Here is a 13,617-nt window from a genome sequence, read left to right as displayed (position 1 = left end):
AGAGCAGACTTTAAATAATTTTAATATGCTTCAGATTTAGAGATTTTTACCTTTCTTTTTATTATTTTGCCATATTATGTGAAATTGTTAACTTAGAAAAGATGTCCATTATTTTAACTCCTTGAAAGAAACAAAATACAAATATTATTTTATTGCTATGATTACATTGATTACGATTTCTATTGTTGTGACAGCCTGTCATATTTAATAGCAGCTTTCATTTTCCTAAACCTGCTGCATCATTCATAATGGCTTTGTGATGTTTCTTTACTGTGGGTTAAAAGGTCTTTCATTTATTGTGGCATTTCTTCCTTAAGGGACTGTCATTTTTTAATATATGAAACAAACAGAAAAGCTGGTGTACATGAATACGTATTCAATTGAAATATGATATTATGTGATAATAATGCCTTATCAGTTTCCTCCTTAGGGTCAGTCATGTCAATAGAGATTGCATGAAACATTATAGCTCTGTTTTCACAATTGAATAATGAAGCTGAATTTATTTGTTATAATTCCCTTATCTCTTAATCTACAAGAAATTAAGTTCAGGAACCTCTGGGATTTGATATGAAGTAATTTTAGTCTGGTTTGCTCTACTGCTTAAGTTGCTGGCCCTCGCTGTCTTTATTATTTTTTTTTAATACGTAATTGTAGCAAAGAAAAAAGAGAGACACCAACCAAGAAACACACTCTTAACTATACTGAAAAAAACTGATGGCTATCAGAGGGGAGGTGGGTGGGGCGACGGGTGAAATAGGTGATGGGGATTAAGGAGTGCACTTGTGATGACCACTGGGTGTTGTATGGAAGTGTTGAATCACTGTATTGTACACCTGAAACTAATATTACACTATGTAAACTATAGTGGATTTAAAATAAAACAAACAAAACAACAACAACAAAATAAATAAGCAATTGTGGAACTTATTAATTATATTGTAGTTAAAGAATGAACAACATCAAACACCTGTAGCAGGATAAATATAAATGTCCATCAGTATTTTGTTTTTACGTGCATTCAACAGACTCTTTGTCAATATAAATTAGATTTTTATTTGATGAAAGTATTCCTTTAGCCACTACAAATTTGAAATATAAGATGTGCCACTTCACACATGCTTTTCTAAATCTCAAACAAGTGAGTTTCCAATTTGTTAGTGATCTGGAGTTGGTGAGTTAAAGAGACACCAGGATAGGACACTAGCATTATATTATCTCTAATATAGAGTTACCAGATAATCAGGTGTCCTGTATTTTTATTTGCTAACTCTGGCAACACTACTCAAATATAATTCCAAACACTTTTGGGTATCACACTAACAAAAGACACTATTAACTACTGGTATAAGGTAAATTAACATAAGTTACTGGCTGCAGGAGTTAATTTATCTGTCCTTCAGTAGTTCAGTGGTTGTCAAGGATGCTTAGGGAGTACTGCAAATTATGACTGGGGAAAGACATTATTTAGTGAGTGAGGGTCCGCATGTGAACTAAAGGCATCGTAATAACTGGTATACCCCCTGCACAAAGGAGCATTTCCCTCAAAATGCTAGTAACACCACTGAGAAACATTGTCTGAGAGAAAAGCATCCTTAAAATAATGGTTGCTAGTAACCACAGCGTAAAAAATGCAGAAGTTGACATGGCCCGAATTTTGACATCTGGTCTGATCAATTAATGGAGGATTCTGATTGCCCAGATTATCTGAAAGTAATGTGGTCTATAGAGTAACCAGTTTTCAACGAGTTATAGTAAAATATATTTAACACTTAAACCAAATGAAACAAAATTTCATTTTGATATTGCAGTGATTGATCTCTTTGAGATAACTTTACATTGGACATTCAATATCGTTAAGAATTTGTGTAAAAAGTTGACTATGACTTTAAACTCTACGCCTTAATTTCCTTATACATAAAGTGAAAATAACAATTGACCCTACCTCATGGGGCTGCTTGTAAGGGTTAAATAATCATAAATATAAGACAATATCCTTAAATGGTCCTAATTTCTTTTTTAAAAAGGAAATCTCTTTGGGTGAGAAACCGAGGTAGGCTGATTAAATTTTCTAATGCAGAACTACCGCCTGCCACCACTCACATACACGAAAACCGAACAGATAAAAATCCCTTCTTTGAAGATCATGCATCAGTAATTTAACTTTGTCTGAAAAATTTAATAAAGGAAATATCCCTATAATAATGAATTTTTTTCAGATGTGGCTACTTCAAATTGTCTCCATCTTGTTTTGTTTTTGCAGATACACATTTTGACCTATGTGTAGAAAAAGAACACCTAGATGCAGTTAAATACAGTTTAGAATTGTAAACTGGAAATATATGCACCCATGTGTATTAAATAAATTGTAAATAAAATATATTCATAATACTCTCCATGTATAATGCTCAACATTTTTATTGTTAGAGGTGTATACTCAGAGAATTTTGGAGAATGCTTGTTTAAACAATAAAACAGTGAGAAAAATGCTGAAGTATTTATGAAGGAAAACATTTACTTCAAGAGCTTGAACAATTAGGGCAAGGCCTTGATTTCACCTGGCCTCAGGCAGTCATCCCAGAAGCCATGTTGTTCCTTATACAGTGGTTCTCAACCTTGTGTATACATTAGAAAATAGGTAGTCAAGGTCCAAGCAAACATACAGAACACACAGAAAATGGAAAAGCCACGTCTCCAACTGCTAAAAAGAGCTCTTTGTCAACTATAATGTGATACAAGGATGATCTACACTGATGCAAAAAGAAATCACAAAAAGTCCTAAATATGTAGCATCTCGTGTATATTGTGCATGTGTGGTATGAGTATTATTTGAAATCAAGTGTCAAAATAAGCTGAACTTAATCATCAGATCCTATAGTGATACATTTTATGCTGTTAGTATATAAAATGAATATTATGTCAAAATAATTTTATTCCTTTTGTATTTTATAATAATATAAAAGGTAACAAAGTATAACTGAATAAATACATAACATAAACAAATCAGTATTCACATAGTAAAGAGTTTTGGCTCAAACATGTTTACTGAAAAGGGAATGACTAAAATTTTGGAGAGTTGAGAATTGAGTATGTATGCATCAGAGTAGAGATCCTTTCTTCAGCCTTAAGTATCCAGTATTCAGTTCTTTAACAGGCATATGGTAGCTACTACATGACTGCGTAGTTTAGGTTAATGATGGTACCTCTGAGCTACAGTGTGAATGAGCAAAGTTCAATGATAACATAGTCTGTTAAACCAAAGGCTATCTCAAGGGCTATTTTTCTTGAGGAATTCTCACTTCAGAACGTTCAAAGATTCTCTACTCGTTCTCTATACATATGCCTGCCTATCCATCCGTATGTCTATCTACCTGCTGTTTGTCTACCTGTCCATTCCACTCATCCTGCGTCAGAAAGTGTGTTTCCTTCCAGTCCTAGTGTATCTCATGTTTTCTCTCCTGTGTGCCTCTCTTCTATTTCTGTTCCAAAAATTTATAGAGCACACATTCTCTCTTCTACCAAGAGAAGTACAAACAAAACAAAACAAAATCATAAGCTCATTGTTTGTTTGAACATATGCTTCCTAATTTTTTGTGATGGTGGTTGAAGCCTCAGACTCTAAGAGTTATATGACCATTGAAGGAAGACCAGAAACAGTAAGAAGCCATTTTTAAAAAAAGCATTTAAAGAATACATTTTTTTTTTTTTTACTCCAAAGAAATCTTTAATTCTCTTTACTTAATAACATGCAGGAAAAACTAAGCTGCTGTGCCTAGTTTGGTGGAGAAAAGATACCTGCCTCATCGTGGTGTAGTAGGTGTGCCAGCTGGGACCCCAACATTGTCTGCTTTAACTTGATCAGAAGTTGCACAGAGTAGGGTTTCAATAAAGGCAAATGGAATAAGTGGATTGAAAAAATGGTTAGATGAAAAGTAATAAATTGCTCCTTTGGCAAATATCTTGCGAGGATCTAAAGGAGTACTGAGCCTGTTCAACTGCTTCCTAGGCCAACAGCCTAGATGAGACCTAATTATCAATTAGGCCTAACATGTGAAAGGGAACTATTACATTCATAAATAACTCATTCATACACTTATTCATTTGTTCAGTAAATATTTTGAAGCACCTATTTTTTTTTTGTTTGATTTTTGCACTACAACATACATTTCTAGTACAAAAAGAGGAAATCAATTTTTGATAGGACACTGTTATTTTCAGGAAATGATTCTAACTAAGCTAAGCCAAAGTTACAATTACAAAATCTTTTCATTTCCTAAATTATTATAAATAGAAATATGCCTACAACTAAATTCATGTTTTCCTCTTTAGCTAGCTACACAGCTAATCTCCATGAAGATTCTGCAGCACCAAATACAATTAAAGATCATGCAACCATTACTGTTTGTTTTTGGCTTTTTTTTAATCCTTCAGGTCACTGCAATATGAATTTTATAGATTTATCATCCTGTTGTTGTTCAATAGGTCACAATAAAAGTATTGAAGCAAAAAGGGTAGTTTCATGGCTGGATTTTTATGAGTTATTTCTGCAATGCTTTTAAAAAGAAATTTGTAGCTTTCCTTGAGTTATTTTTGAACTTTTAGGATATGCATGACAAAATTATGGTGGTTCTATTTTTTTAAAGCTAGCATTAACAAAGAGAATTAAGATATTCTGAAGCTGATCAAAAAAGACATTTATTAAAGTATTTTTAAATTTATATTTAAAGTAGACATTCTCTGACTCTTTAAAAACAAATGTTTTAAATGTCTGAGTTTCCTTATCTGTAGAATGATGAACTTGGGCTAGCACTTAGCCGAATTTCCTTTAAGTTCTAAAAATCTGTTTACATAATTTTTATCCCATTTGTTACATTGAATTATATTTTCCCCAAATACGGATTATGTCCAGTGGTCTTACCTATGTTTGTATGTGGTGGGACTTGGAATCTTAATTATTAAAAAACTGTCCTGACTAAATTTGCAATATGCCAACACATTCATCAGTTTTTTGAAAATGCCTAGGCTTGAGACCAGAATTTTGATTCTACCATTCATCAGCTGATTCATCTAGGGTAAATTATTTAGCTTCTCTGATACTCAATTTCTTCATCTGAAAAATGGAGCTAATAATAAACATATCACTTATACTGGTTTACTGCACATCATGGGAAGTGCCTGTTAGTGGCTAAAAGTAAGCGTTCAATAGTGAGAGAGAAATATTATCTTCTTTAATTCCCTAAACTTGACCTACCATGGCATATCTCTATGCCTCCGTGACATTTCCTCTTGAAAAGCCCTTCTGGCCTCTGGTTTCTGTCAAAACATGCCCGACATACCCAGGGAGAACTCATATTCTTTCCTCTGTGCCTCCATTTAGTCTTAGCTACTAGAACAGAGGTAGAACACTATCATAGATAAATTATTTATTTGTTTACAATTTTGTAATACCAAATGCAAATGCCTTTATGGCCCTTCGGGTATAATAAATAGGTATATCAAATTGATGACCAAAAATAACTGATGACAAAGGCACTGGGTCAAATGAAAGTTCTGGCTAAGGGCAACAAATTCAGATGTTTTAAACAACACTGTAGAAATCAAATCAAAAACATACCTCTTAGCTGAGTTCAGCCTGTGGGCTGCCATCAGGTGACTTCTGGCTTACATATCTGTCTTTTCTACTAGGATGTGATCCCTGAAGAACAGGGACAAGTCATGCATGTTTTATTCTCCTTTATATGTCCAGTCCCAGAGCTTGCACACAGTGGGGGCTCGATGTAATGTTTATTGAGTTGAATTAAAACCACCTTTATATGAATAGTTCAAAGGCAGTTTGACTTTATTTGGACAAATAACAGACTGAGTTTTCTTGATATCAGAGATTTTAAAACCATGTATACTCTAATAATATAAATATCCTCAAAACTGTGTATAATTATTAAAGTTCAATGAGATTTGTGACTTTCCACGAAGTGCTTATGAAGAAGCACTTAGGAATGAGGGACAAGTAAAATTCTAATTAAAAAATTTAAATTCTAGAGTTCTTTTATCTAAGAAGTGGTGAAGGGGTGACCTGTACTTGAAAAGCATGTCCTCCTGATGGAGTCACCACACGGGGCCTTGGTCAGCGGACTGCCACCCAGCTTTTCTTTCTGGGGTCAGACTTCATATGTTCTTTAAACAACACCCAACAGCAACAACAACAAAACCCTATATGTTCTTTTATAAAAATGCTTTTTACCTCGGGTGCCAAGGTGTCAGTTAAGGAGCTGCTAAGCAGCATTAATCCATGCATATGAGAGCTAGATCTATTTAGCTTTGCAGCCAGAGTGTGCTATTTATTTAATATTTATAAACTGTGGGTATATCTGTCACATTATTAAAGGGAAGTTTGTACACTTGATAAAGAGGTCATGAGGCAGGCTGCCTCTGCCTCTTTGTAATTTTCTAAGGCTGCCTTCAGTCGGGATTAGTCATTGGTTGCTAGCATGTACCTTGCTGTCAGGTGTATCACACTGTTGTCTCTCATGTACAAAGCATGAAAGAGAATGTTATGGATTTAGTTTCACTTCCAGATATGGGTGGTAACATCACTGGCCGTCTTATCTACCAAAAAATGTGCTAAAACATAATTCCAAACATGTCTCATTAAAGGCTAAGTGATTGAAATTCCTTTCAAAGACCTGTTAGCTTTTTAAGGTCAGAACAGTACTGATTTGGAGAGAAGGCAAACCAAGAAACAGACTCTTCACCATAGAGAACAAACTAATGGCTACCAGAGTGAGGTGTAGGTGTGAGTGTGGGTGGGGGGGTGATATAGGTGATGGTGATTAAGGAGTGCACTTGTTGTGATGAGCACTGGGTATTGTATGGAAGCACCGAGTCACTGTATTGTATATCTGAAACTAATATTACACTGTATGTTAACTAAGCGGAATTTAAATAAAACCCTAAAAAAAAGAATGGTATTCATCTGACATGTATGTGGTACGGACTAGATAACAAGATAATTTGGTTTAATAGTTATCATTTCAAGAATTTGGTCTTGAAAATAATCAAGGAACACATTAAGTCTTGAAAATAATTGAGAATAGCCAATAGAGAACAAAACTAATCAAGACCCCAATGACTTTACATCAATTCTGATACCGTAAGTGTATGACTGAAGTAGTACCATAAAGGTGTGGTGTTGGCAAAGACATGTCCACTTTTCCAGCCAATTTGCACTCAAGGTAAACATGTGGGATTTCCTTCCATGTCCCTACCTTCGTGGTGTAGACACTTAGGTGGACACCTCCTTGAGTCCTTTCAATTCAGATCATGTTATTCCTCATTAAAAAATTTCACATTCTCCTTACTGATGAATTCAAACCCAAAGAATAAGTATGGTTTCAGAGGTAGGTGGGCCAGGTTGCACTGCTTCCAGTCCAGGCCTTGCCTCCTTTCCTATTCCTTCATGGGCTCAAGATGCTGCAGTACCAGACTTGGAAGGAATTTAGTCTCTTCGCCCTGACCTTGTCAGTCCTATCAAGACACGTGTGGTTCTCAAATATAGACATTCTGATGGGAGTTTGTGAATTAAATAACAAATGATTTAGTTTGTTTGGTGTATAGAACAGACCAAGATCAAGACGCAAATTGAGAAATTCCATAGTCAACTAATGCAACTTACAGTAGCCAAGGAATCCCGCAGTGTTGCCATGGAAACGGACCAAATGATTTGAAATGAAGACTGTTTTGTCATATTCTTAGGAAGTAAATATCTTTTGAATTTGAGAAAGTGTTGGTACAGAAAATACTTTATGTAACTAAGTGGGCTATTCAGAAGCTGAGAGATCTTTTTTTTTTTTTGTACTTTGTTTTCTAATGTTTACTTTAGAGAGTGAAAAATGTAAATGCTTTCAGTCAGGAAGCTTTTATTTAGTTTTGGAAATTGAACAGGAAATGCATCTATCTTGCAATTTTTTTGCACATTATTGGGTGTTGGTCAAAATATATAACTATATTCTCTGGTAATTTTGTATCAGTAATTTGGAAATGAGATATCAATTCTTCCTTAAATTTGGTCAATCTCTCTTTAAAAGAAAATTAATTGTCACCATTTTGCTAGATTGATCTATTTCTTCTGAAGCATAAAATTTATGCTAATGATGACCAACAAATATAAAATATGGTAATGGAATTAATTGCACAGCAGTGTACCTATTTATTAGCATAGTGTCAATATCTTAAAGTTACTACAAAAACAAAAATGCTTTACTTTAAACTTGTCAAATTTAAACTATACTTTTAAATATAAGGGATTCATACTATCATTAGCTTGTTGAGCAAAGACTTACTTTGAATCTAGTTTTCCATGTTCAAAAACAGCTACAGTTACTTTAAATGCATACTGATCACTAATGGACTGAAACTACCATATTACAGAAATATTTGCCACATATTTCCCATTCATATTTTCTGAGAAGTGCTAAGGGTTTTTGAACTGTTAAATCTTTGCATACCTCTATGACATCCCTGCCCATTTCTGTACTAACCTAGGTGTTAAGCATGACTGTCATAAATGTTATACTTTCTTTTTAAAAAAAAAATTTACATTTATTTATTTTTGAGAGACAGAGTGAGACAAAGTGAGAGTGGGGGAGAGGGCAGAGAGGGAGACACAGGCTCGGAAGCAGACTCCAGGCTCCAAGCTGTCAGCACAGAGCCTGACATGGGGCTCGAACCCATAAACCTCAAGATCATGACCTGAGCTGAAGTCAGATGCTCAACTGACCTAGCCACCCAGGTGCCCCATAAATGTTATACTTTCTGTTAAACTGAAAGTATGGTGTTGTTTGATGTTTATCTTATATTTGCAACCTAAATTTTATCACCTAAGTGTAATGTTCACATGTTGATTACCACATTATTTTTTTTGAGAGAGAGAGAGATAGAGAGAGCAAGCAAGCAGGGGAGAGGGTCAGGGAGAGAGAATCTCAAGCAGGCTCTATGCTCAGTGTGGAGCCCGATGTGGGGCTTGATCCCATTACCCTGGGATGACGACCTGAGCCGAAATCAAGAGTCAGCCACTCAACCGCTGAGCAACCCAGGCACTCCAAGATATTTTTTGTTAAAAAATGGTTTCAAAAATTCTTGACTTTTTACTCCAAACACATAAGAATTTTCATTGTTACTTAAATGTGTGGCTCACTCCTTCCAACACAAAGTAAGAATGCCCTATCTTGGCCTGACCCATTCTAAATGCCCTGATTAAGTGCCATCTCTTTTAAGAGGCTTTTTGTTTTCTCACGGCTGGAATAATCTGCCCTCTTCTGTGCTCCCTCAGGAGGCAGTAAAGCTGCCATGGAAAGCACACAGGTGCTGAAGTCAGAGGGGCTCTGTTTCAAGACATTGCTGTGCCCTAGCCTGCTGGATGACTGTATTCAAGTCACTTCAACTCCCTGAGCCTCAATTCCCATTTCAGTAACATGTAGAAAACAGTCTGTTATGAGGACAATTATACAAGACAGTGTTTTAAAAAATATCTGATACAAAGCAGTCACTCACATAAGGCCTCTACCGACCTTTCTTGGCTCTTTTCCCTCTCTCACTTACATTTTTCCTTGCTGTATAATTGTTTCTGTTCATGACACAGCTTACAATAAGTTCTTTGAAGAGTTTCTCATTTTTGTATTTTTATTTCTGACAGAACTGGGCATGGTATGCTGCATACAGGGTCAGTTGTGAAGGTAAACACAGGAAGTATAAAGCACATCCACATCTCCCTGACTCATGACAATGTTACTGATGGTTTTGAGAGCAGCTTCTGAGGGTGGAATGACAAAATCCATGTAATTGGTTTAGTGGGTTAGTCAAAAATAGAGTCATTAAAAGTGTTATGGCATGCAAAGCCATACTCTCTAGCTCATATGCTCTTTATTCTCAGACAGACAGATGGGGACACTTAATGACACAAACAGCCAGACAAGGGGCCTTCATACATACCCTCCACTTCATTTCTTTCAGTATTCTATATGTGTCCTCTCATTTATGCATTTAAGGGACAAAGAGAGAGAAGATTTCAAGGGCAGAGCAATCTTGACTGCTTGAGCCCAAGAGAAATGTGCAGCACAGAACTAAGGATGATGTTCTCTGAGGGAGAGACTGACTAACCATTCATTTTCTGTGGGCCTAATTCTCCTAGATCTGAGCCAGCAAATTCAACTGTGGCCTGAAGCAAACTAATAACAGTGTTGGGATCTATGTCTAAATATGATCATAAGTGTGAAATGGGCTTGAAGAGAGTCAGGCCTTATTCAGTTTTATGTATCTTTTAATTTTTATTGAGGCCATTCCCATTTTTAAGCTTGGTGCCTTTAGGAACCATATTAACTTCCAGGTCTGATCTGAGGTAACACTCATTGCTGGTAATAAGGGAGAAAAATAGAAACAGGCTCAAAGAAGTCTGATTTTATTACTCTTAAGCAACATGAACTGGGCCTGTCCAGATTGCCTAAAATAATACCTCCACCGACAATCTCCCAGCCCCTTGCTGTGCCACCATTTTCACTACTGCTGACCATTAGGTCATCCATGGCAGCCATTAGACTGAGTTCAAAATGAGGGTCGAGGTACATCCTATTCTGTGAGAATTGCTGAAGGAGATTCATGGATTTTATAAAGAGAGAAAGTGAGAAAAAGGGAGCTAGCAGGTGTTGTTCACTGTTGAAAATGCCCCGATCAATGTATTTTTCAGAGCTAATTCCAAAGCAGTTTCAGCCTCTTGTATTATTAGATTACTGGTTCACTTAGCATACACGTTTTTTTATTATGTTTTCAATATTGGCTTGGATGTAAATTTGGGTAGTTTGCTAAGGTATTCTCGTGGTGGTGCATGATTATAGCTTCTTGGATATAGCGACAGTGTGAGAGGAATGGCAGCTTCTGACATGATATATCTGGAAAGGAAAACATTTGGAAGCAGTTTGAGTGCATTTTATTTCTGCATGGACTCTTTGGGCACCCAGCCACTTTCAAAAGCATTATTTAACAAATTATGGCACCACAAAAACTATTTTATGCTCTGGATGTTAGTTTTCAAAAGAGGAACCAATAAATGTCTGGAGTAGAGAGAAGTACTATCTAAGAGACGTACTGGAGTGAGTTAAAATTAAAAGGACATTTATATTTGTAAGTGAAAAATAAAAACTTACTGCTTTCAAAGTATTACATTCAATTTTATTGCTACTTAAATAGACTCATTTTGTGTACATGTTGTGTTAATAGAGAAAAAAGATGTTTGTTTATTGATACTTTTAAGGAGCTGAATTATTATATAGTGATGAGTTTATCACCACATTTTATAGTTTCAGAGTTTAGGGAACAATGATGCACTTTTGTTTATATCTTATTTCTAAAAAAAATCCAAACAAAATGGCTCTCTCATTTACCCTTTAAATACTGGCACATGTGCTCTTAAATGGAGCAGGCCGTTGTTATTGTCTGAGCCATAGGTAAATATTGTGTCATATGAATCACCCTTTAGCGTCAATAAGGTTGGGCCAGTGGAGAAGTGGGGTGATGAAACTACTCCCTGGAAGAATGCTGCTCACCCATGTGAGGTAATTTTAGTGTGCTGGCAGAGGTAATTTCCTAAATGGCACCCTGGTGCCCTAGAAGACTTAATTCACTTCAGCTGAATGAGCAGTTGGATCAAGCTCAATCATGGAGAGTTACCCCATTCATACTCAAAGGCATATAGATCTCAAATTGAATATTCTTTAATTGGGTGCATATAACTTTAGGGTAACCTGGGTGCAGGTTTGGGAAAATATAAATGAATGCAGCCTAATTAGAAAGCTCTATTTAAACTTGCTTTTCAAATCACATTTTCGCAGTACTAGATGGCAGTGACCTAAGAAGATGGAGTACTTCCAAGAAAGGAAAAAGCAAGTGACAATTTCACTGCTTAACTGTAATCACAAACTCTTAGTTTGGAAAGAGTCCCAGAAAGTTCATATTTAAGTACAGATGTAGGTATAATCTAGCAAACTGTATTTATAGAAAAGAAGTGCTGGCAAAGATAAATAATAGATAGTGGAATAGGCTTGTCAAGAAATAAACAATGAAAAGGAGATAGATTTTTGGGTAAATGACATATATAGATCAAAGAAAATTGTTGCATAAAGATAAAGTTGCATGTTTGTGTGTGTATGTGTGAGTGTGTTTATAAAGTACTGATTCACCAGACTTTAAGCACAATCTCATACAATGAACAAATGTGAGACTTTCAAATATTCAGTCTTTAATGAGACAAAAAAGTATAGTTTCCTCAGATTTTTTTAATTTATAAAATGTATATCATGAAAAAACCATAAGAATAATCACTAGGTGAAGATACCCCATCTGAAAGAACTTTTACAACCTAATCAGCCTCTTATATGCTGGACGTTCACAAATGGAACAACATTGGTTTATTCTTAATGTTGGAGTAAAGTTCTACATCCCTAGTCATGCTCTGACCTCATGGTGGCCAAGATTGACAGTGGCCCGTAAATATCTCTTTCCTCCTTTTTCGTACTTTCAGATTCCTTGACTTTTAGCTGGGACATAGCTGGCCAGAATAAAGACCATATTTTTTCCAGCTTTCTTATGCATCCAGATGAGGTTATTTGATTAAGTTGTATGTGATCAAGTAAGTGTATGTGTCCCTAAAAGGAGGAAATAGACCATGTTTACCGTTTCCTCTTTCTGAAATCATGGGACGTAAGCATCCATCCTAGGCAGTGTGCTAAAGACAGCCCACTCAAGGATGACGCCTGCGTCTTTGAAAATCATGAAGCCCTCCTATTAGCCATAGATTGCTCTGAATGTTGCTTACGTATGAAAGAAATAATTTTTATTCTTTTAACCCACTGTTATTTGGAATTTTCTGTTACTCCCAACAGAATCTAATCTTAAACTGATTTTTGATTTGCCTCCTTTAACATGCCTGGTTCCTGAATTAACTGTACCAATATCCTATGATTGCTTTATCTCTTTGAATTTGAAACAGCCTTAATAATTATCATTTTGGCTATTCTAGACTATTCTTCATTTTGGCTATTCTAGACTATTCTTGTACATCTCCACCATTAGCTAATTTCTATGAGGCCAATATCCTATGATCTTGTTCACTGTATCCTTAACACTTAAAAACTGATAAATGACCAGATGAATCTTATCATATATTTTCTACCATTTTTAGATATAAACCTTTTACTTTTGACAAGAATTAATTCTGATTAATAAATGCAAGCACCCCACAAGTCATTTCTAATCTAGTTTTAATGCCATAGTTTTGTACATGAATGAGTTTTTATTTTTACCTTTCAACCATAAAATAAAGTGCATACATAAAATAAAGATGGTATGCTTTGAATTTAGAAAAACAAGTAGTCTGCCTCAATTGAATTCTTCTTCCACTTCTGTAACTTTGGGATCAACCTGAGGACAGAAAATATTGCTGACCCAAAAAGAACCCAAGCTTGTCAAGATTTATATGTCAGGGTATACTTAAGCCATTCTGACAGAAGACTTCCCCAAACTTTGTGCCTCCACCTGAATGTCAGCTGGTCAGGCTGGTTGGTGAGTGGA

General features: G+C 35.6%; 1 protein-coding gene and 1 pseudogene across 2 annotated transcripts in view; one reads left to right on the top strand and one right to left on the bottom strand.

Annotated features, from left to right (window-relative positions):
- The window catches only part of EPHA6 (EPH receptor A6), an 861,509-nt gene that overhangs the window by 153,149 nt on the left and 694,743 nt on the right, over positions 1-13,617 (bottom strand). The window lies entirely within an intron of this gene.
- Positions 7,468-7,724, top strand: LOC122230346 (annotated as a pseudogene).

The sequence above is a fragment of the Panthera leo genome, chromosome C2 (assembly GCF_018350215.1).
Source record: "Panthera leo isolate Ple1 chromosome C2, P.leo_Ple1_pat1.1, whole genome shotgun sequence".
Lineage (NCBI taxonomy): Eukaryota > Metazoa > Chordata > Mammalia > Carnivora > Felidae > Panthera > Panthera leo.
Note: the sequence above shows the minus strand (reverse complement) of the source record. Positions and strands in the feature narration are given on the sequence as shown.